Source organism: Ranitomeya imitator, chromosome 6 (genome assembly GCF_032444005.1).
Source record: "Ranitomeya imitator isolate aRanImi1 chromosome 6, aRanImi1.pri, whole genome shotgun sequence".
NCBI classification, from domain to species: domain Eukaryota; kingdom Metazoa; phylum Chordata; class Amphibia; order Anura; family Dendrobatidae; genus Ranitomeya; species Ranitomeya imitator.
Window position 1 is genome coordinate 244,398,200 of NC_091287.1, and position 22,982 is coordinate 244,421,181.

A 22,982-nucleotide genomic window follows, 5' to 3' on the forward strand; every position below is an offset into this window, starting at 1 on the left:
TTGCAGGTCCGGGTCCGGCGCCTCCCATCTTCTTGCAATGCTGCCCTCCTGCTTGCTTCACGGGCTCCCAGGCATCGCGCTCCTGTGCAGGCGTACTTATCTGCCCTGATGAGGTGCCTGTCTAATTTCCCCAGCTGAATTGGAGCACTGCAGTGTTTGAAAATCTTAGGCCATGTTCACACAATCCCTTTTTTAATGCGGAACCGCCGCGATTTTGCCGCTGCGGGTCCGCAGCTGTTTTCCATGCAGGGTACATTACAATGTACCCTATGGAAAACAGGAACTGCTGTGCCCACATTGCGGAAAATCGCGAAAAAAGCCGCGCTGAATAGCTGCGGTAAAAAAGTACCATGTCACTTCTTTTTGCGGAACTGCAGCGGTTCTGCACCCATAGACCTCCATTGTGAGGTCAAACCCGCAGTAAAACCCGCAGACGAAAAAAATATCTGCGGGTTTTCTGCGGTTTGTGGTGCAGAACCGCTGCAGCAGGAAGTGCGTGGGCGGAGTGTGGCTGCCCCCCCGTGCTCCGATGCCACCCCCCCGTGCTCCGATGCCACCCCCCGTGCTCCGATGCCCCCTAGACCCCCCCCCCCCCGTGCCCTAATCTCCCCCCCCCATGCCCTAATCTCCCCCCTTATACTTACCGGGCCTCCCGGTGTCCGTCCGGCCGCCTTCTCCCTGGGCGCCGCCATCTTCCAAAATGGTGGGCGCATGCGCAGTGCAGATTCGTTCCAGGCACATTTTGATCACTGTGATAACCTCACAGTGATTAAAATAAAAAAAAGGTAAATGCTCTCTGCCAACCCCCCCCTTTATCACCCCCATAAGTAGTAACAATAATAAAATAAAGATTTTTTTTTTTTTTTTCTTCCCCACTACAGTTAGGGGTAGGGGTAGGGTTAGGGTATTTTCAGCCATTTTAACCCTAAAAAAACTTCCTAGAAAACACACAGACTCTGCAGAGAAAACTGCATAAAAAACTGCACTAAAAAACGCATCAAAAAACGCACCAAAAAGCACCAAAAAACGCACCTGCGTTTTCTGCCAAGAGCTGCGGTTTTTAGTGCAGAAAAAACAGCAGGGAAATCAGGAACGTGTGAACACGGCCTTAACATGTCCATTCTTGCAGTTTTTTCATACATAGAATTAAAAAAAAAACATCATAACATTTGTGCTGTTTTTGGTGACTAACTTTATTAGCATAAACTGTAGACAAATCACACACACAATCCACCTGAAAAATGTAGCCATTTGTTGCATTTTGTACTCAGTGTTTGGTTGCAGAAAAAAATACACTGGAAAAGACAATATGAACATAGCCTAAGGGAGGATGAGTGCAAAGGGAGAAGTCAAAACGAGGAACAGCTCTAATTGTTATCCATTTTGCATAGCTCTTGACTAAAGGAATTGGATGCTCTGCCCTCAAAATGACATAAACCTTTAGTGAAGACTTGCTTATTTTTGCGTTCAGGAAGCAAGCCACAAATAAAAAAAAAATTGTGTAAAGGTATGTTTCGCTTTAAAGCTCCATTCCAGCCTTAATTATTGTATCATTGGAGTGGTGTCACCAATGAAAGTTCTCTGCCCCTAGTAATATACTTACCAGATAATGTTCTGTTATTGGTGCCACTCTGGTCATCTCCTGCTGATTGTGACCTGCTGAATCGCTGCAGTGTTTGGGTGATCTGGAGGTCACTATTAAATGTAAGTCTGAGCCAGAATGAGGTTGTGACAGTTACCTCTGACATCCAGTCAGAAGTTGCAGTCACAAGATGGCTGATCGGGACTGGAGCGACGTGCAGAACAGCTGAAGACATTGACTGGTAAGTATAATGCTAGGTGTGGGATACTTATTAGTGTTAAGATTAGACAAGTTCGACCTATCGGGAATTTGCAGATGAGTCACATCCTCTTTGGATGACTGAGGCCAAGTCCCTTAGATTTGAATCTCTTGCACCTTAAATGTATATATCAAGCACCTGCATACGGTGAGAGTTTCGTTCTTTATGGCATTTGCCCATCAGTAATAATGGAATGTTTATTTCAGTTTGAGGCCACGACTTCTGGCGATTTGATGCAGAAAAGGGCTTAAACATTCTTAGGCAGCAGAAGTTGGTACTCTTTGACTAGTTTTAAAGGGAGTTTTTGTCTAGGAGAATATCTAATGGCAACTTTGTGGGTAGAGAGTCTGAGAACAATAGAAAAGGATGTTGCTACCTCTGCTGCCCTGGATTTAGTTTTTTATAATTGTTGGTAATTTGAGCCAAGCCTGCATTGATTTGAGGCATAAGAAAAGGGTTGTGCAACAAAAAAGCAGAAATTCCATCCTCAAAAGCAGTTTGTCCCATCAGTGATGCATGAGCGTGACCAAAGAAGCCTATAGGAGAAAATGGACCAGAATATTTGTTGTTCAATTTCTCTTGAACACAGTGATACCCCATATGTGATCAAAAATGTCTATGGGTGTAGTGAGTACCGTGTTTCTCGGACTATAAGGGTATGTGCAGATGTTCAGTAACTGGCAGCTCTTTGGACGCAGCACATATCCACTTCTTCCAAAGCGCTGCTGGCTATTGAATGCAGGTGAAATCCGCATGTATTCATTAAATACATTGCACGGGTGAAATTTATCTTGCGGAGTCTCACGTCTCTGCAAGATAGACATGCTGCAGTCTGGAAAGACACGCTGCATGTCTGTCTCTGGATGCATATGGGGCACAGAATTTCTTGAAATCCCATCCACTATGCTGTAACATCTGTAACCTGCGGGTTGGAAGCGAGATAGAAACAAAATTAACATATACCCTGCTGTAAGTAAAAGCAATAGTGCATATAAATAAGAGTACTTGGTAAATACCATTTTTGATTTAAAAAAAAAAAAGTGAAATCCAAAAGCCATACCAAAATGTACCCACAACGGGATGGTTCTAATCTCTAGTATTAACCCCTTTACCCCCAAGGGTGGTTTGCACGTTATGGACCGGGCCAATTTTTACAATTCTGACCACTGTCCCTTTGAGGTTATAACTCTGGAACGCTTCAACGGATCCCGGTGATTCTGACATTGTTTTCTCGAGACATATTGTATTTCATGATGGTGGTAAAATTTCTTTGATATTACCTGCGTTTATATATGTATATGTAAAAAAAAAAAAAGGAAATTTGGCAAAAATTTTGAAAATTTCGCAATTTTCCAACTTTGAATTTTTGTGCAATTAAATCACAGAGATATGTCACACAAAATACTTAATAAGTAACATTTCCCACATGTCTACTTTACATCAGCACAATTTTGGAACCAAAAATTTTTTTTGTTAGGGAGTTATAAGGGTTAAAAGTTGACCAGCAATTTCTCATTTTTACACCATTTTATTTTAGGGACCACATCTCATTTGAAGTCTTTTTGAGGGGTCTATATGATAGAAAATACCCAAGTGTGACACCATTCTAAAAACTGCACCCCTCAAGGTTCTCAAAACCACATTTAAGAAGTTTATTAACCCTTCAGGTGTTTCACAGGAATTTTTGGAATGTTTAAATAAAAATGAACATTTAACTTTTTTTCACGAAAAATTTACTTCAGCTCCAATTTGTTTTATTTTACCAAGAGTAACAGGAGAAAATGGACCCCAAACGTTGTTGTACAATTTGTCCTGAGTACGCCGATACCCCATATGTGGGGGTTAACCACAGTTTGGGCGCATGGCAGAGCTCGGAAGGGAAGGAGCGCCATTTGACTTTTCAATGCAAAATTGACTGGAATTGAGATGGGACGCCATGTTGTGTTTGGAGAGCCACTGATGTGCCTAAACATTGAAACCCCCCACAAGTGACACCATTTTGAAAAGTAGACCCCCTAAGGAACTTAGATGTGTGGTGAGCACTTTGACCCACCAAGAGCTTCACAGAAGTTTATAATGCAGAGCCGTAAAAATAACATTTTTTCCCACAAAAATTATTTTTTAGCCCCCAGTTTTGTATTTTCCTGAGGGTAACCGGAGAAATTGGACCCCAAAAGTTGTTGTGCAATTTGTCCTGAGTGCGTTGATACCCCATATGTGGGGGGGAACCACCGTTTGGGCGCATGGGAGGGCTCGGAAGGGAAGGAGCGCCATTTGGAATGCAGACTTAGATGGAATGGTCTGCAGGCGTCACATTGCGTTTGCAGAGCCCCTAATATACCTAAACAGTAGAAACCCCCCACAAGTGACCCCATATTGGAAACTAGACCCCCCACGAACTTATCTAGATGTGTTGTGAGAACTTTGAGCCCCCAAGTGTTTCACTACAGTTTATAACGTAGAGCCGTGAAAATAAAAAATCTTTTTTTCCCCACAAAAATTATTTTTTAGCCCCCAGTTTTGTATTTTCCCAAGGGTAACAGGAGAAATTGGACCCCAAAAGTTGTTGTCCAATTTGTCCTGAGTACGCTGGTACCCCATATGTTGGGGTAAACTCCTGTTTGGGCACACGGGAGAGCTCGGAAGGGAAGGAGCACTGTTTTACTTTTTCAACGCAGAGTTGGCTGGAATTGAGATCGGACGCCATGTCGCGTTTGGAGAGCCCCTGATGTGCCTAAACAGTAAAAACCCCCCAATTATAACTGAAACCCTAATCCAAACACACCCCTAACCCTAATTCTAACGGTAACCCTAACCACACCTCTAACCCAGACACACCCCTAACCCTATTCCCAACCGCAATTGTAATCCAAGCCCTAACTGTAGCCCTAGCCCTAACTGTAGCCCTAGCCCTAACTGTAGCCCTAGCCCTAACTGTAGCCCTAGCCCTAACTGTAGCCCTAGCCCTAACTGTAGCCCTAGCCCTAACTGTAGCCCTAGCCCTAACTGTAGCCCTAGCCCTAACTGTAGCCCTAGCCCTAACTGTAGCCCTAGCCCTAACTGTAGCCCTAGCCCTAACTGTAGCCCTAGCCCTAACTGTAGCCCTAGCCCTAACTGTAGCCCTAGCCCTAACTGTAGCCCTAGCCCTAACTGTAGCCCTAGCCCTAACTGTAGCCCTAGCCCTAACTGTAGCCCTAGCCCTAACTGTAGCCCTAGCCCTAACTGTAGCCCTAGCCCTAACTGTAGCCCTAGCCCTAACTGTAGCCCTAGCCCTAACTGTAGCCCTAGCCCTAACTGTAGCCCTAGCCCTAACTGTAGCCCTAGCCCTAACTGTAGCCCTAGCCCTAACTGTAGCCCTAGCCCTAACTGTAGCCCTAGCCCTAACTGTAGCCCTAGCCCTAACTGTAGCCCTAGCCCTAACTGTAGCCCTAGCCCTAACTGTAGCCCTAGCCCTAACTGTAGCCCTAGCCCTAACTGTAGCCCTAGCCCTAACTGTAGCCCTAGCCCTAACTGTAGCCCTAGCCCTAATACATTTTTTTTAATTTTTCCCTAACTAAGGGGGTGATGAAACGGGGTTTGATTTACTTTTATAGCGGGTTTTTTAGCGGATTTTTATGATTGGCAGCCGTCACACACTGAAAGACGCTTTTTATTGCAAAAAATATTTTTTGCGTTACCACATTTTGAGAGCTATAATTTTTCCATATTTGAGTCCACAGTCATGTGAGGTCTTGTTTTTTGCGGGACGAGTTGACGTTTTTATTGGTAACATTTTCGGGCACGTGACATATTTTGATCGCTTTTTATTCCGTTTTTTTTGTGAGGCAGAATGACCAAAAACCAGCTATTCATGAATTTCTTTTGGGGGAGGCGTTTATACCGTTCCGCGTTTGGTAAAACTGACAAAGCAGTTTTATTCTTCGGGTCAGTACGATTACAGCGACACCTCATTTATATCATTTTTTTTATGTTTTGGCGCTTTTATACGATAATTATTTTTTCTATAAAATAGTTTTTATTTTGGCATCACTTTATGCTGAGGACTATAAGTTTATTTTTTTGCTGATGTTGCTGTATGGCGGCTTGTTTTTTGCGGGACAAGATGACGTTTTCAGCGGTACCATGGTTATTTATATCCGTCTTTTTGATCGCGTGTTATTCCACTTTTTGTTCGGCGGTATGAGTATGATAATAAAGCGTTGTTTTTTTGCCTCGTTTTTTTTTTTCTTCTTTTCTTACGGTATTTACTGAAGGGGTTAACTAGTGGGACAGTTTTATAGGTCGGGTCGTTACAGACGCGGCAATACTAAATATGTGTACTTTTATTATTTTTTTTATTATTATTTAGATAAGGAAATGTATTTATGGGAATAATATATTTTTTTTTTTTTTTTCATTATTTAGGATTTTTTTTTTTTTTCTTACACACTGGGAAATTTTTTTTTTTACTTTGTCCCAGGGGGGGGGGGACAATACAGATCGGTGATCTGACAGTTTGCACAGCACTCTGTCAGATCACCGATCTCTCAGAGCGCTGCAGCGTTACCAAGTGCCTGCTCTGAGCAGGCACTTGGTAAGCTACCTCCCTCCCTGCAGGACCCGGATGCCGCGGCCATATTGGATCCGGGCCTTGCTGCAGGGAGGAAGGTAGGAGACCCTCGCAGCAACGCGATCACATCGCGTTGCTGCGGGGGTCTCAGGGAAGCCCGCAGGGAGCCCCCTAACTGCGCGATGCTTCCCTGCACCGCCGGGAGCGCGGCCGATCGCCCTGGACGTACTGTTCCGTCCTTGCGAAGTAGGGCCCACCCCACATGGATGGAATAGTACGTCCATTGGCAGAAAGGGGTTAAAACCTTGCCATGTGTGAAAGTGATGTCAATGTGAATAAGAGCCGAGCAGGACCAGGTCCCAAATATGGACACCAATGGCAAGCGGAAGATATATAAACATAATATTCAGCCCAAAGCAAGGGAGGTCACACCATTACGTGCACTGAGTGCAGAAACCTGAAAACCCCAGGGTATGGTGGCCTGAATTATCAATGACCTCAGGGTACCTTGGCAACTATCTGCACCTGAGATTAACAGGGGATTGTTGGTATGAAAAGGGGGTCTTTTTAACCTCATTTTAACCATTTGGATGCTGCTGTGTTTATCGTCGCCAATCTGTTTTTAAAACCGTTCTGCTTTGATGCTGCAGAATGTCTGCTGTTACATACAGTTGTCACCCGCAGGATTTTTGCCCGCCTAAGGGCGCTATTCACTTATTTCTAACCGCCTTTTTAAAACTGTAATGAGGAATAAGGTCCTCTAACTGCTGCTGTTTTAATGCACATCGATGGCTATTAAGGGGTTAATCTACAAGCTTGTATAGTTATAGGGTTTGGGTGCGTTTTACATGCGGATTTATCAAAAACGGTGCGGAAAAATCTGCACACGAAGCCGCAACGTGGGCACATAGCCTTACGCTGTGTGAAGCAGAGAGAGAGTCTGATGTAGGCAACTTCTGCTGTAAGACTTGCAGATGGGGGGGCGTGTCCTAGCTGACTATGTGAGCGGACGCATAGGGGAGAGCTCCCGCTGCTGTTATTGCTTTTATTCTACGCAGGCACCCCTGTTTGCTTTAAATTGTGCCATACCTGCTGGCTGAGGGTACCGGGAACTGAGCGGTGCTGTTTAGAGGCCCGGTGGAGGTAGAGATGACTGGACGGAGGCAGAAAGACGCATGTGTTGGAGATTTAGGCGCTATCCAATATGGTGCCGCGGCCTGCGAGGACGCTGGTAAAGCGAATGCCGTATGTCAGCGGCGCATGGAGGTGGCCGCAAAGCTCAAACAGTTTGCCCGGGTGGAAGGAGCGGAGGAGACAGATACTTGCCAGAGATGGTTCTGATAAGGAGGAGGAAGAGATCTCTGCAGGGGAGAATGAGGTACAGAAGGGGGCAGGGGGAAGCAATATGGCTGTGGTGAAGAAGTGATATTGGGAGGAGAGCCGACCCTGAGGGATGTTTTTACACTAGTTTCCTCATGTAAGCAATCCCTAAATGCCTTTACCCTCCAGGTGCAGGAGGTTAAAGGGGAAATTGTCCATCTCCTGTAGGGCAGTATTTATATGTACAAACACATGGGTGTAATGGAGGAGAGGGTGAGCACTGCAGAAGATCATGTAAAGTTGGAAAAGGCGGAGAAAAAGCTTGCTCAAGTGATATCCGAATTGGCTGCAAAAAAAAATGAGGCTCTGGAAAATAGATCCAGAAGAAACAACTTCTGTATAGTGGGTCTGCCTGTAAAAAACAGAGGAGAGAAACCCTACTGAGTTTATTGAAAGCTGGCTGAGGGAGAAAATTGGGGTCGAGATGTTGACAAAAGTTTTTGCTGTTGAGAGAGCTCAGTCTCACCACAGCCCTCGGCCCTGGAGCTAACCCCGGTACCATGCTGGCCAAAATACTGAACTATAGAGACAGGGACATTGTGTGACGTCGATCCAGCGATGTGTTTACTTGCAACCAGGGTAAACATCGCACTTAGTAACCCGATATTTACCCTGGTTACCATTGTAAATGTAAAAAAAACCCAAAACACTACATACTTACATTCCGGTGTCTGTCGCGTCCCCCGGCTTCAGCTTCCCTGCACTGTCAGCGTCGTAAAGCAGAGCACAGCGGTGACGTCACTGTAAGTATGTAGTGTTTTTTTTTTTTTTTTTTACATTTACAATGGTAACCAGGGTAAACATCGGGTTACTAAGCTCAGCCCTGCGCTTAGTAACCCGATGTTTACCCTGGTTACCCGGGGACTTCGGCATCATTGGTCGCTGGAGAACTGTCTGTGACAGCTCTCCAGCGACCACACAACGACTAAACAGCAACGCTGCAGCGATCAGCATCGTTGTCTATATCGCTGCAGCGTCATTTAACCCCTTAGCGACCGCCGATACGTCTTTTAACGGCGGCCGCTAAGGGTACTTAAACCACAGCGCCGTTAATTAACAGCGCTGTGGAAAAAGTAAATAGCGCCCCCCAGAGTCGGATTTTCTCCGGGGTCTCGGCTGCCGGGGATAGCCGAGACCCCAGAGAACATGATTCGGGGGTTTTCTACCGACCCCGCTTTTGCGATCGCCGGTAATTAACCGTTTACCGGCGATCGCAAAAAAAAACCAACGCGATTTCTTTTTAATTTCTCTGTCCTCCGATGTGATCGCACATCAGAGGACAGAGAAAAGGGGTCCCCGATGGCCCCCCGATACTCGCCTGTCTCCCCCGGTGCTCCTCGTGGCTCCCGATGAGCGCCGCCATCTTCAAAATGGGCCGCCGCCGGCCGGCCCCGGGAGAATCTTTGGGGTCTCGGCTACCGGGGGTAGCCGAGACCCCAAAGAGCATGATCGGGGTCGGTTTTACCGACCCCTGTTTTGCGATCGCCGGTAATTAACTGTTTACCGGCGACCGAAAAAAATAATAATAAAAAAAGCAAAGTGTAATTCTCTGTCCTCTGATGTGATCGCACATCAGAGGACAGAGAAATAGGGGGATTCGGGGACCCTATCATACTTACCGGTGTCCCTGGGTCCTCCTGCTGCTCCTCCTGGCCGCCGGCATCTTCTGGGGAAAAGAAAATGGCGGGCGCATGCACAGTGCGCCCGCCATCTGTCTCCATCTGCCGGCCGGCAGGAGAAGAGCAGTTGGGGCTAAAATTAGGGCTAGGGTTAGGGCAAAATTTAGGGTTAGGGTTGGGGCTAAATTTAGGGTTAGGGTTGGGGCTAAATTAAGGGTTAGGGATGGCGCTAAATTTAGGGTTAGGCTTCTTTCACACTTACGTCGGTACGGGGCCGTCGCAATGCATCGGCCCGACATACCGACGCATGTTGTGAAAATTGTGCACAACGTGGGCAGCGGATGAACGTTTTTTTGTGCTGACGGTCCGCCAAAACACTGATCCAGTGCACGACGGACGCGACGTGTGGCCATCCGTCACGATCCGTCGGCAATACAAGTCTATGGGCAAAAAACGCATCCTGTGGGCACATTTGCAGGATCCGTTTCTTGTCCAAAACGACGGATTGCGACGGATGCCAAACGACGCAAGTGTGAAAGTAGCCTTAGGGCTAGGGTTAGGGCTAAAGTTAGGGCTAGGGTTGGGCTAAGGTTAGGGTTAGAGTTGGGATTAGGGTTAGGGTTTGGATTAGGGTTGGTATTAGGGTTAGGGTTGACATTAGGGTTACGTTTGGGATTAGGGTTAAGGTTAGGGGTGTATTGGGATTAGGGTTAGGGTTGGGATTAAGGGTGTATTGGGATTAGAGTTAGGTTTGAGGTTAGGGTTGAGATTAGGATTAGGGGTGTGTTGGATTTAGGTTTTTGATTAGGGTTATGGTTAGGGTTGACATTAGGGTTGTTTTGGGGTAAGGGTTGTGATTATGGTTAGGGTTAGTGATTAGGATTATGGATCAGGTTGGGATTAGGGTTAGGGGTGTGTTGGGGTTAGAGTTGGAGCTAGAATTGGCGGGTTTCCACTGTTTAGGTACATCAGGGGGTCTCCAAACACGACAGCCAACTTTGTGCTCAAAAAGTCAAATGGTGCTCCCTCCATTCTGAGCTCTGCCGTGCGCCCAAACAGTGGGTTACCCCAACATATGGGGCATCAGCGTACTCGGGATAAATTGGACAACAACTTCTGGGGTCCAATTTCTCCTGTAACCCTTGTGAAAATAAAAACTTGGGGGCTACAAAATCTTTTTTGTGGAAAAAATTTTTTTATTTTCACGACTCTGCATTCTAAACTTCTGTGAAGCACTTGGGCATTCAAAGTTCTCACCACACATCTAGATAAGTTCCCTGGGGGGTCGAGTTTCCAAAATGGGGTTACTTGTGGAGGGTTTCCACTGTTTAGGTACATCAGGGGCTCTGCAAACGCAACATAACGCCTGCAGACCATTCTATCAAAGTCTGCATTCCAAAACGGCGCTCCTTCCTTCCGAGCTCTGCCGTGCGCCCAAACAGTGGTTAACCCACACATATGGGGTACCAGCATACTCGGGACAAATTGGACAACAACTTTTGGGGTCCAATTTCTCTTGTTACCCTTGTGAAAATAAAAACTTGGGGGCTACAATATCTTTTTTGTGGAAAAAATTTTTTTTTATTTTCACAACTCTGCATTCTAAACTTCTGTGAAGCACTTGGGGGTTCAAAGTGCTCGCCACACATCTAGATAAGTTCCTTAAGGGGTCTAGTTTCCAAAATGGTGTCACTTGTGGGGGGTTTCCACTGTTTAGGCACACCAGGGGCACTGCAAACGCAACATGGCGTCCGATCTCAATTCCAGACAATTCTACATTGAAAAAGTAAAACGGCACTCCTTCCCTTCCAAGCTCTGCGGTGCACCCAAACAGTGGTTTACCCTCACATATGGGGTATCGACGTATTCAGGAGAAATCGCACAACAACTTTTGTGGTCTAATTTCTCCTGTTACCCTTGTGAAAATAAGAATTTGTGGGCGAAAAGATCATTTTTGTGTAAACAAAAGCGATTTTTTTATTTTCACGGCTCTACGTTATAAACTTCCGTGAAGCACTTGGGGGTTCAAAGTGCTCACCACACATCTAGATAAGTTTCTTAAGGGGTCTAGTTTACAAAATGGTGTCACTTGTGGGGGGTTTCCACTGTTTAGGCACATCAGGGGCTCTCCAAACGCGACATGGCGTCCGATCTCAATTCCAGCCATTTCTGCATTGAAAAAGTCAAACGGCGCTCCTTCACTTCCAAGTTCTGCGGTGCGCCCAAACAGTGGTTTACCCCCACATATGGGGTATTGGCGTATTCAGGAGAAATTGCATAACAAAATTTATGGTTACATTTCTGTTTTTACACATGTGAAAATATAAAAAATGGTTCTGAATTAAAATGTTTGCAAAAAAAGTTAAATGTTCATTTTTTCCTTCCACATTGTTTCAGTTCCTGTGAAACACGTAAACGGTTAATAAACTTCTTGAATGTGGTTTTGAGAACCTTGAGGGGTGTAGTTTTTAGAATGGTGTCACACTTCGTTATTTTCTATCATATAGACCCCTCAAAATGACTTCAAATGTGATGTGGTCCCTAAAAAAAAATGGTGTTGTAAAAATGAGAAATTGCTGGTCAATTTTTAACCCTTATAACTCCCTAACAAAAAAAATTTTGTTTCCAAAATTGTGCTGATTTAAAGTAGACATGTGGGAAATGTTATTTATTAACTATTTTTGTGACATATCTCTCTGATTTAAGGGCATAAAAATACAAAGTTTGAAAATTGCAAAATTTTAAAAATTTTCGCCATATTTCCGTTTTTTTTTTCATAAATAATCGCAGGTAATATCGAAGAAATCTTACCACTAACATGAAGTACAATATGTCACGAAAAAACAATCTCAGAATCAGCGGGATCCGTTGAAGCGTTCCAGAGTTATAACCTCATAAAGTGACAGTGGTCAGAATTGTAAAAATTGGCTCGGTCATTAAGTACTAAATTGGCTGTCACTAAGGGGTTAATGTGACGGTACCTTAAGACATGTTGGGGGAGAGGGGGTATTCTTGTTGTTAACCAGCTCATGATACCATATCTAGAATAGATATGGCTCTTGGTAATGGAATGTTAGACACAATGGTAGGAAACGTGAGCTACCTGCCAAGGGCATTTTCAGATCATAGTCCAATTGAGGTGGAGTTTCGACCGACGGGAACACAAGCCATGTGCTGGAGAGAGTGGAAAATTCACCCTAATTGGTTGCATAGTGTGGATCTAGACAACATACAGCGGGAAGTTGAGAAGTTTTTTTTAGTTTAATGATGGGAGTGCGGATATTTCCAGTATATGGGAAGCTATGAAAGAGAATTTTGAGAGGGTTGCTATTTAGAGATATCAGATGTAAACGGCAGGTAAAACTGTCAGAGAAAGCAGCGGTTGAAAGGCTCAGGGCAGCGGAGGATGGGATGGCTATATTGGGTACCCCTCAGGCTGGGAAACAGTTAAAAGAAGCTCAAAATAATATGGATAAAATTCTTTTGGAAAGGGCAGAGAGGAAAAGGGAATTTCAGAGATTGGCTTTTTACCAGGAAGGGGAGACTGTGGGTCACATGCTGTCGTTGGTCGCTTCTGCCCAGAGGAGTACCTCGTTTGTGCATTCGCTGGTTTCAGGAAATGGCACGACAGTGTCTTAGACTCAGGAGATTTTAAAAGTCCTTATGTATTTTTATTCAGATTTATACTCTTCTCGGGTGGATTCATCAGTGGGAGACACCGTGGCATTCTTAAACCGGGTTCACATTGCGTTAACAGCAGCCCGTTCAACACATACGTTAATGGGCTGCTGTTAACGCAAGTGCCGGTATGGCAGCGCGCTAGCGCAGGTAGAGCATCTGCAAGCTCTATCTGCGCTAGCGGTGACGGACCCGGAAACGCTGCAGCCCGCATCTTGGGGTCCGTCACTCAATGACGGCACATCGCTAGCGCACGCCCATTGTGGACGTGTTCTAGCGATGCGTCCGACATTGGATTCAATGGCGTTAACGGACTGCGTTACACCACGTTATGCCGCGGTGTAACGTAGTCCGTCTAACGGATGGGTTTAACGCAATGTGAACCCAGCCTTAGAGGGACTTGGGTTGCCTAAGTTGGGTGATGATGATAGGGAAAGTTTGGAGGCACCTATTACAAATGAGCAGTTGTCGGGCATTAGGGTCAATGGCAAAGGGAAAGGTGCCAGGAGTTGACAGGTTACCAGACAAAATTTGTAAAGGAGGTATTGAGGAACTGTTAGTGCCCAGATTAAGAGTGGTCTTGGAGGAGGCTAAGAGGAGAGGAACTTTGCCAGCTTCCATGAGAGAAGCCATAATAGTGGTAATGATATACTGCTGTTTTTGGGTGATCCTCTTGCTTCGTTGGGAAATGCCATTCGGCTTATTGAGAGAGTTAGATCTTTATTGGGGTTGACGATAAACTGGAATAAATCAGTTTTTGTTTAAAGTTAACAATGTAGGGGATGCGGGGAGTGACTCTGTAGATGAGGGAAGACTTAAAGGGAACATGTCACCCCGTTTTTTCAATGAGATAAAAATACCGTTAAATAGGGCCTGAGCTGTGCTTTACAATAGCGTATTTTTTTGTCCCTGATTCCCCACCTATGCTGCCGAAATACCTTACTAAAGTCGCCGTTTTCGCCTGTCAATCACTCTGGTCAAATGGGCGTGGTTAAATTCCTGTTTCTCTCCCCCCACGCTCCTCGGCGTGTCTGACGTAAATTCGATCTGTGAATCTCACAGATTGCGCTCTTTTTTTGGCAGTTGCGCAGTGCATTCTGCTCTTGCGCCTGTGCATTATGCTTTGCCCAACTGTGGGCATAGCATACAACACATCACCACGCATGCGCAGGAGACCAAATGCTGGAACATGTGTGTGAGTGTGGAGAGGGGACTACCAAGGGGGATTATGCATGAATAGTTATTTTGCTATATAGATAGATAGATATAGATATAGATATATATATATATATATATATATATATATATATATATATATATATATATATATATATATATATATATATATATATATATATATATATATATATATATATATATATATTTTCATTCTATCTATCTATCTAGATAGATAGAGAGAGAATGAATATATATATATATATATATATATATATATATATATATTCTATATCTATAATTGTCTAAGGGTTTTTCCGTCTGTCTGTCTGTCCTGGAAAGCCCTGCTCTCTGATTGGTCGAGGCCGCCAGGCCTCGACCAATCAGAGACCGGCACAGCATCGACGTAGAAATCCCGCGTCTCTGATTGGTCGAGGCCGCCAGGCCTCGACCAATCAGCAACGGGCAGAGCGACGATGATGTCATAAAGGACGTAGAAATCCCGCGTCTGATTGGTCGAGGCCGCCAGGCCTCGACCAATCAGCAACGGGCACCGCGATGATGATGTCATAAAGGACGTAGACATCTCACGTTTCTGATTCAGCGACGGGCACAGTATCGACGTAGATGTCATAATGGTTGCCATGGCGACGATGTCATAAAGGTTGCCTCGACCAATCAGCGACGGGCACAGTGTGCCGCGAATTCTGGAATCATCATTGTCCATATACTACGGGGACATGCATATTCTAGAATACCCGATGCGTTAGAATCGGGCCACAATCTAGTATATATATCTATATCTATATCTCTCTCTCTCTCTCTCTCTCTCTCTCTCTCTCATTATATGCATTTATATTGGTATATGGTCTCCATCCTGGTATGTGCTGCTCCCATCCTGCGCCCCCATTCTGACATGTGCTGCTCCCATCCTGCGCCCCCGTTCTGTAATTTGCTGCTCCCATCCATATGCCCCATACGCTGCTCCATAAAGGTTTATGGCCCCATAAGATGCTCCATAGTATATGCCCCCCCCCGTACACTGCTCCATTATGGTTGATGGCCCCCATAAGATGCTCCATATTATATGCCCCCGTACACTGCTCCATTATGGTTGATGGCCCCCATAAGATGCTCCATAGTATATGCCCCCGTACACTGCTCCATTATGGTTGATGGCCCCCATAAGATGCTCCATATTATATGCCCCCGTACACTGCTCCATTATGGTTGATGGCACCCATAAGATGCTCCATAGTATATGCCCCCGTACGCTGCTCCATTATGGTTGATGGCCCCCATAAGATGCTCCATATTATATGCCCCCGTACGCTGCTCCATTATGGTTGATGGCCCCCATAAGATGCTCCATATTATATGCCCCCGTACGCTGCTCCATTATGGTTTATGGCCCCCATAAGATGCTCCATATTATATGCCCCCGTACCCTGCTCCATTATGGTTGATGGCCCCCATAAGATGCTCCATATTATATGCCCCCGTACACTGCTCGATTATGGTTTATGGCCCCCATAAGATGCTCCATATTATATGCCCCCGTACACTGCTCCATTATGGTTGATGGAGCCGAAAAGTGCAGACTGGTGCTTCAGGAATTGGCGCCTGCGCAGTCTGCGCTTTCCGCCGCCATTTTCTTCAAGACACACTGAGGTTTCCCACAAAATGGCGCCGGAAAGCGCGGACTGCGCATGCGCCGATTGCGGGAGAAGGGAGACATTCATTGCCCGGAGTCAGGGGGCCTAAAAGTAAGAAATCGCTGTGGCATGAAGTGCCACAGCGTAATGAGGGCGGGATCCTGTGAAGACGCTACCTGATTGTGTTCTGCCGCCATTTTCTTTCTCCTCCTGCTGCCGGAATCGGCGCCTGCGCAGTCCACGCTTTCCGGCGCCATTTTCTTGAAGACACACTGCAGTGTGTCTTCAAGAAAATGTCGCCGGAAAGCGCGGACTGCGCAGGCACAGATTCCGGCACCAGGAGGAGCAAGACAATGACGCCGGAAAGGAATGGCGTAAGTAACAACTTGCTATGGTGGCGGAAAGGAATGGCGTACGTAATAAATTGCTGTGGCATGAAGTGCCACAGCATAATCAGGGCGGAAATATGTGGACGATGTCCCCCTGCTACCGACCCCCTGCTCCCAGCAGTCCGCACCTTCCGGCGCCATTTTTTTTCTCCTGACACTATAATGTAACGCTAGGAGCGTTGCGCCTGCGCAGTCTATAAAGGCTTCGGACAGACAGAGTGACGCTCCCAGCTTTATATTATAAATGCCCCTATCTACATAATGGGGAAAAAGTGAAAGGAAACGTGTTGGAGGCAAATTGACAGCTGCCAGATGTGAACAAGGGGGACTTAAAGAATGAGAGCGATGGCGCCAAAGAGTATATACCATACAGTTGCTAAGGTGGGGCCCCGACATGGGATACTCACCACACACAGGGATATGAACACACACAAAATGCGCCACACACTACCACGTGCTTGAACATATATCACCCTCAGCACACATTTTACCACACATACACCAACCTCGCCACATAAAAGTCGAAACGCAAAAGTCGCCGCTCAAAACTCACCACGCGCAAAACTCAGCACATGCAAAACTAGGCTCACGCAAAACTCGCCACACGTGCAAAACTCACCTCATGGGAAAACTCGCCACACGCAAAACTTGCACCCGCGGAAAAATTGCCACATGCACAAAAGTTGCAACACATGCAAAAGTTGCCTCACACACAACTTGCACATACTCAAAAGGCAACACACATAAAACTCGCCACGCGCAAAACTTGCTGCACACAACTTGCTGCACACAACTTGCTACACTAACCTGTCACATGCAACTCGACACACAAAAAGTTGCTACACGCATGTCGCCACACGCAACTCAACACACACAACTTGACACACGAAACTCGCCCTAAAACACTCACAAGTCTGGTATTATCCTTCAAAAATAAAAATCTGATTAATAAGCAGACAAACTACAAGAGCAACAAATGTACCATATAGGAAATCCGGCAGCTGTCAGTCACATGACCTGTCTATTATTTGTATGTGTGAGCTAATATATACTGCCAGGGGGGAGGGCTTCCTGTTGGCTGGGGATTTATCAGGCTGCCAATTTAGCTTAGAAATACTGAGGTAAAAATATTGACCAAATAACGTGTGAACGAGGTCTAATACAGGAGGAAATGACATACAGATATATACTATATACAGGAGAGATGACACACAGGTATATACTATTTCTCCTTCGCCTCATTGGGGGACACAGGACCATGGGTTATGCTGCTGTCACTAGGAGGCTGACACTAAGCTGAGACAAAAAAGGGTTAGCTCCTCCCCTGCAGTATACACCCTCATGCTGGCATGCAGAGACCCAGTTTAAGCTTAGTGTCCGTAGGAGGCACACTGATTTTTTTCTCTCTTTTTTCATCTATTCCGGACGAAGGGGGCGACGGATTCTTCTAAGGTCCGATCCCCCCCGAACCAACAACAGGCGAGCACGGGAGTTTCACCTCACCGTATCCTCTCCTGCGACGTGGGAGCCACTGCCTGAGCTGTCCTTTTTTTGGGCGACGGTTTCTCCCCTAATGGGCCCCGATCTCCCCTTATACAGACGAGCACTGGTGTTCCTACCTCCAGTATCCTCCTCTGCAGCCAGGCCTTTTTATTGCCGGACATCTGCCCTGTCCACCAGGTCCTACCCTCGGCTGTACAGTGGCTTTATCCCAGTGGCGTCCGTGCAGACCACACTGCATCACCAATGTGACTTGTGACTCAGGTGGTGGACGGTTCCTCTCCACCCCCCATGTGGGGTAGGTGGATAGAAGGCTTCCCAACCCCTGCACCGTTCCTATATATGGCACCATGGTTCCCTCTCACCTCCATTTCAGGGTAAGTGCCCGGTGGGGGGACTGGGGGGGGGTGTCGCCGGCGGTCAGGAGGGCTCCTCATCCCTGGGCTCCATCTGCAGGCTTTTTGGGCGGTCCCTGTCCCTTTCCGGCGCTCGCGACCGCGCGCCGGGCCGAGGCCGCAAATTTAGTCCCCGGCTTCGGCCTAGCCGCTGGTCGCCGCCGCTAAGCTCCGCCCACTCCAGCCAGTGTCTGTGGCGCCGCCCCCCGCTCCTGGCGCTTCTCACAGCCGCCGAGATTTCTCTTCCTGATCTCGGCGGCCATCTTGGTCCCTCTCCTCAGCGCCGCAGCTCCTGCCTGTCGCATCTCTGGTGCGTCAGTGGCCCACGTGCAGCCGGCTTCCTCCTCTCAGAGTGAACACCCCAGCAGTTCGTCTCTCCTGGATAGCGGGACACAGGACCGGGGTAAGGAGACATCGTTAGCTCCCCTCTGCAGCGCCCTCTCAGTCACTGGTCACCTCTATATAGACCCTGTAATTTTGTCTGCATTAGCATCATGTCGCAGTCAAGGTCTAAAAAATCTTCTAAGGTGCATACAACCTTCTTTTCTGCGTGTACCACCTGCCAGGCCCCTCTTCCCAGGCCTCAAAGCTCTCCCCTCTGCTCTGCCTGCGATGCCCCGTGTGCCCAGGAGCCCTCCGCCGCCGCCGACCCTGGAGTACCTAGCCCCCCCGGAGATGGCGGACCTGGCTAAGCAGCTAGCCATGGCCAGCGATTATGTTATGTTCGCATCTCTCGACGCGGCAAATTGCGCTGCTTCGGCGGCTTCCAACGCCATCGCTATTAGAAGGGCCCTTTGGCTCAGAGATTGGCGCGCAGACTCTTCCTCTAAAAAATCCCTGATTTCTCTCCCTTTTCAAAGCGGGCGTCTTTTCGGCGAAAAGCTTGACCAGCTTATTTCCGACGCCACAGGGGGAAAGAGCAAGTTTCTTCCCCAACAGAGGCCCAAGGCGGCTTTCCAGCGCCAGCCTTTCTTTCGTTTTCGGCCTTTTCGTACCAACTCTGCCTGGTCCAATCCCTCTGGCCTTCCCAGATCGGACCGCTCCGCCCCCGCGCAGACAGAGACGTTCGTCCATCCTTCAGACCTAATCCCTCCTGGCGCGGGAAACCGAGGCAGCCCCGAACCAGAGGTTCCAGACCTCCCAGATTCCCTTCTCAATGACTCGGGAACAGCGCCAGTCGATCCCAGAAGAGTAGGCGGTCGTCTACTCCTTTTTCAACAAGCCTGGCTCTCCGTCGTTCACGACGAATGGGTCAGAGATCTGGTATCGTCTGGCTACAAGATAGATAGAGTTCTCCTCTCCCCCTCCCACTCGGTTCTTCCCCTCTCGTCTTCCCAGTTCGGGAGCTCAGTCTCGCGCCCTTCTTTGCGCCATCCACTCCCTCCGCCAGAGCGGGGTCATCGTGCCGGTCCCGGAACACGAGAGGTTCAGAGGCTTCTACTCAAACCTCTTCGTCGTGCCAAAGAAGGACGGGACCGTTCGTCCCATTTTGGATCTGAAGCTTCTGAACAGGTGCGTGAGAGTCCGGCACTTCAGGATGGAATCGCTCAGATCGGTCATCTCCTCCATGGAAAGAGGGGAATTTTTGGCCTCGATAGACATCAAGGATGCCTATCTTCACATCCCGATCTTCCCGCCTCATCAGAGGTTCCTTCGCTTTGCCATTCGAGAGGACCATTTTCAGTTCACAGCCTTGCCCTTCGGTCTCGCCACGGCGCCCAGGGTGTTCACCAAGGTCATGGCGGCTGTCATGGCCATTCTTCACTCTCGAGGAGTCGTCGTATTACCTTACTTAGACGATCTCCTCATAAAGGGCCCGTCGTTTCAGGCCTGCGAGTCAAGCGTCCACATTACCCTGGATTCGCTTTCTCGCCTGGGCTGGCTGATCAACTTAGACAAGTCATCTCCCGTTCCTTCCCGTCGGATCTCCTTTCTGGGAATGATCCTGGACACTTCAAGGGGGCTGGTTTTGCTTCCTCGGTCCAAGGTCCAAGCGCTCCAGCAGGGAGTCCGTACACTCTGCCATCCTCGCCCGCGAACCATTCGGTTCGCCATGAAGATCCTGGGAAAGATGGTTGCGGCAATCGAAGCTGTTCCCTTCGCTCAACTCCATCTCCGCCCCTTACAACAGGCTCTGCTGGACAACTGGGACAGGAGTCTCTTTTCTCTCGACCTCCCTTGTCCCCTGTCTCCTCGGGTCAGACATTCTCTCATTTGGTGGACCCTGGGACCATCTCTTCTCCAGGGGAAGTCCTTCCTCCCATTCCGCTGGTTAGTGGTAACCACCGACGCCAGTCTTCTTGGCTGGGGGGCGGTGTTTCTTCACCACTCGGCCCAGGGTCGTTGGACTGCTCAGGAATCCAGCCTCCCCATCAACATTCTGGAGATTCGTGCTATCAGACTTGCTCTGATTCACTTCCACGCTCTGCTTGCGGGTCACCCAATAAGAGTCCAATCGGACAACGTCACGGCGGTGGCTTACATCAACCACCAGGGGGGTACCCGCAGCAGGGCGGCGATGAGGGAAGTCTCTCTCATCCTTCGTTGGGCCGAGACCAACCACTCCATCATCTCGGCGGTGCACATTCCGGGAGTCGAGAACTGGGCAGCGGACTTCCTGAGCCGCCAGGGCCTTGCCTCGGGGGAATGGGAACTTCACCCAGAAGTTTTTCACCAGATCTGTCTTCGCTGGGGGACCCCGGACGTGGATCTGATGGCATCCAGATGGAACGCCAAGGTCCACAACTTCATCGCTCGATCTCGGGATCCCCAGGCCATAGGAGTGGACGCGCTAATTTCTCCGTGGCATCATTTTCAACTCCCATACGTGTTTCCTCCTCTTCCCTTACTGCCGAAGGTCATCCGAAAGATCAGGACGGAGGGAGGCCCGGTCATTCTGGTCGCCCCAGACTGGCCTCGTCGCGCTTGGTACGCGGAGCTCGTTCAGCTCGTAGCCGACGTCCCCTTGCGGTTGCCAGACCGCCCAGACCTACTTCGCCAAGGACCGATCTACCATCAGAGCTCAGGGGCCCTACGTTTGACGGCGTGGCTGTTGAAACCTGGATTCTAGCTCGTGCTGGTTTCTCTCAGCAGGTCATTCCTACCATGCTAAGTGCTCGCAAGGCGTCCTCTGCCTCTATCTACCACCGCGTCTGGAAGACCTTCTTTTCTTGGTGCAGGCTCCGAGGGCTCCCTCCGCTCAGCTTCTCCATCCCTTGTATCCTGAATTTCCTTCAGTCCGGTCTGGATTCCGGTTTGGCCCTGAGCTCTCTTAAAGGTCAGATCTCAGCCTTATCCGTGCTGTTCCAGCGTAGGATCGCCACCAACCTTCAGGTCAAGACTTTCATTCAGGGAGTCTCCCATGTTGTTCCTCCTTACAGGATGCCTTTGGAGACCTGGGATCTCAATTTGGTCCTGGGGGCTCTCCAGGAACCGCCGTTCGAACCCCTTCAAGACGTTCTGCTCTCTGTTCTCTCTTGGAAGGTTGCCTTCCTGGTAGCGGTGACGTCCATCAGAAGGGTTTCAGAGCTCGCCGCTCTATCCTGTCGGGCACCTTTCCTTGCCTTTCATCAGGACAAGGTAGTCCTACGTCCTTCTCCCGCGTTTCTTCCAAAGGTGGTCTCATCTTTCCACCTTAACGAGGACATCATCCTTCCCTCCTTTTGTCCGCAGCCTAAACATAGGGTCGAGAAGGCTCTCCATACTCTGGACGTGGTACGGGCTCTCAGGAGGTACATTTCCAGAACGGCACACTTCAGAAAATCGGACGCCCTTTTCGTGCTCCCGGAGGGTCACAGAAAGGGTTTGGCGGCGTCTAAATCCACGATAGCTAGATGGATCTGATCTGCTATCCAGGAATCCTATCGGGTCAGGGGCAGTCCTATCCCGGCGGGGATTAGAGCTCACTCCACTCGGTCGATGGGTGCTTCCTGGGCCATCCGGCACCAGGCATCAGCGGAGCAGGTTTGCAAGGCCGCAACGTGGTCCAGCCTGCATACCTTCACAAAGCATTACAATGTGCATATCCAATCCTCTGCGGACGCGGCCCTTGGCAGGCGTATCCTGCAGGCGGCCGTTGCGCATTGGTAGTCAGATGGTACATGAAGTTACGTGGTTGTATTGTTTCCCTCCCAGGGACTGCTTTGGGACGTCCCATGGTCCTGTGTCCCCCAATGAGGCGAAGGAGAAATAGGGATTTTTGTGTGTACTCACCGTAAAATCCTTTTCTCCGAGCCACTCATTGGGTGGGTGCTGTGTCCCCCTGGTAGCCTTACGGCTAGTTATCTTTTTTAGTCTTTGACTGTTGTTTGACATGTTATGTTCCAATGTTTTTTGATATATTGTTCTCATTATCCTACTGCTTTTGCACTTAACTGGGTCTCTGCATGCCAGCATGAGGGTGTATACTGCAGGGGAGGAGCTAACCCTTTTTTGTCTCAGCTTAGTGTCAGCCTCCTAGTGACAGCAGCATAACCCATGGTCCTGTGTCCCCCAATGAGTGGCTCGGAGAAAAGGATTTTACGGTGAGTACACACAAAAATCCCTATATAGAGGAGGAGATGACATACAGGTATATACTATATACAGGAGGAGATGACACACAGGTGTATATGTATATATGTGTATATGTATATATATATATATATATATATATATATATATATATATATATATATATATATATATAGGTCCTTCTCAAAAAATTAGCATATAGTGTTAAATTTCATTATTTACCATAATGTAATGATTACAATTAAACTTTCATATATTATAGATTCATTATCCACCAACTGAAATTTG

At 47.8% G+C, this 22,982-nt stretch overlaps 1 protein-coding gene across 3 annotated transcripts in view; it reads left to right on the forward strand.

The window, feature by feature from the left end:
• LOC138642409 (uncharacterized) overlaps nucleotides 1-22,982 on the forward strand; it is a 231,603-nt gene that overhangs the window by 76,153 nt on the left and 132,468 nt on the right. The gene's annotated exons all lie outside the window — the stretch shown is intronic.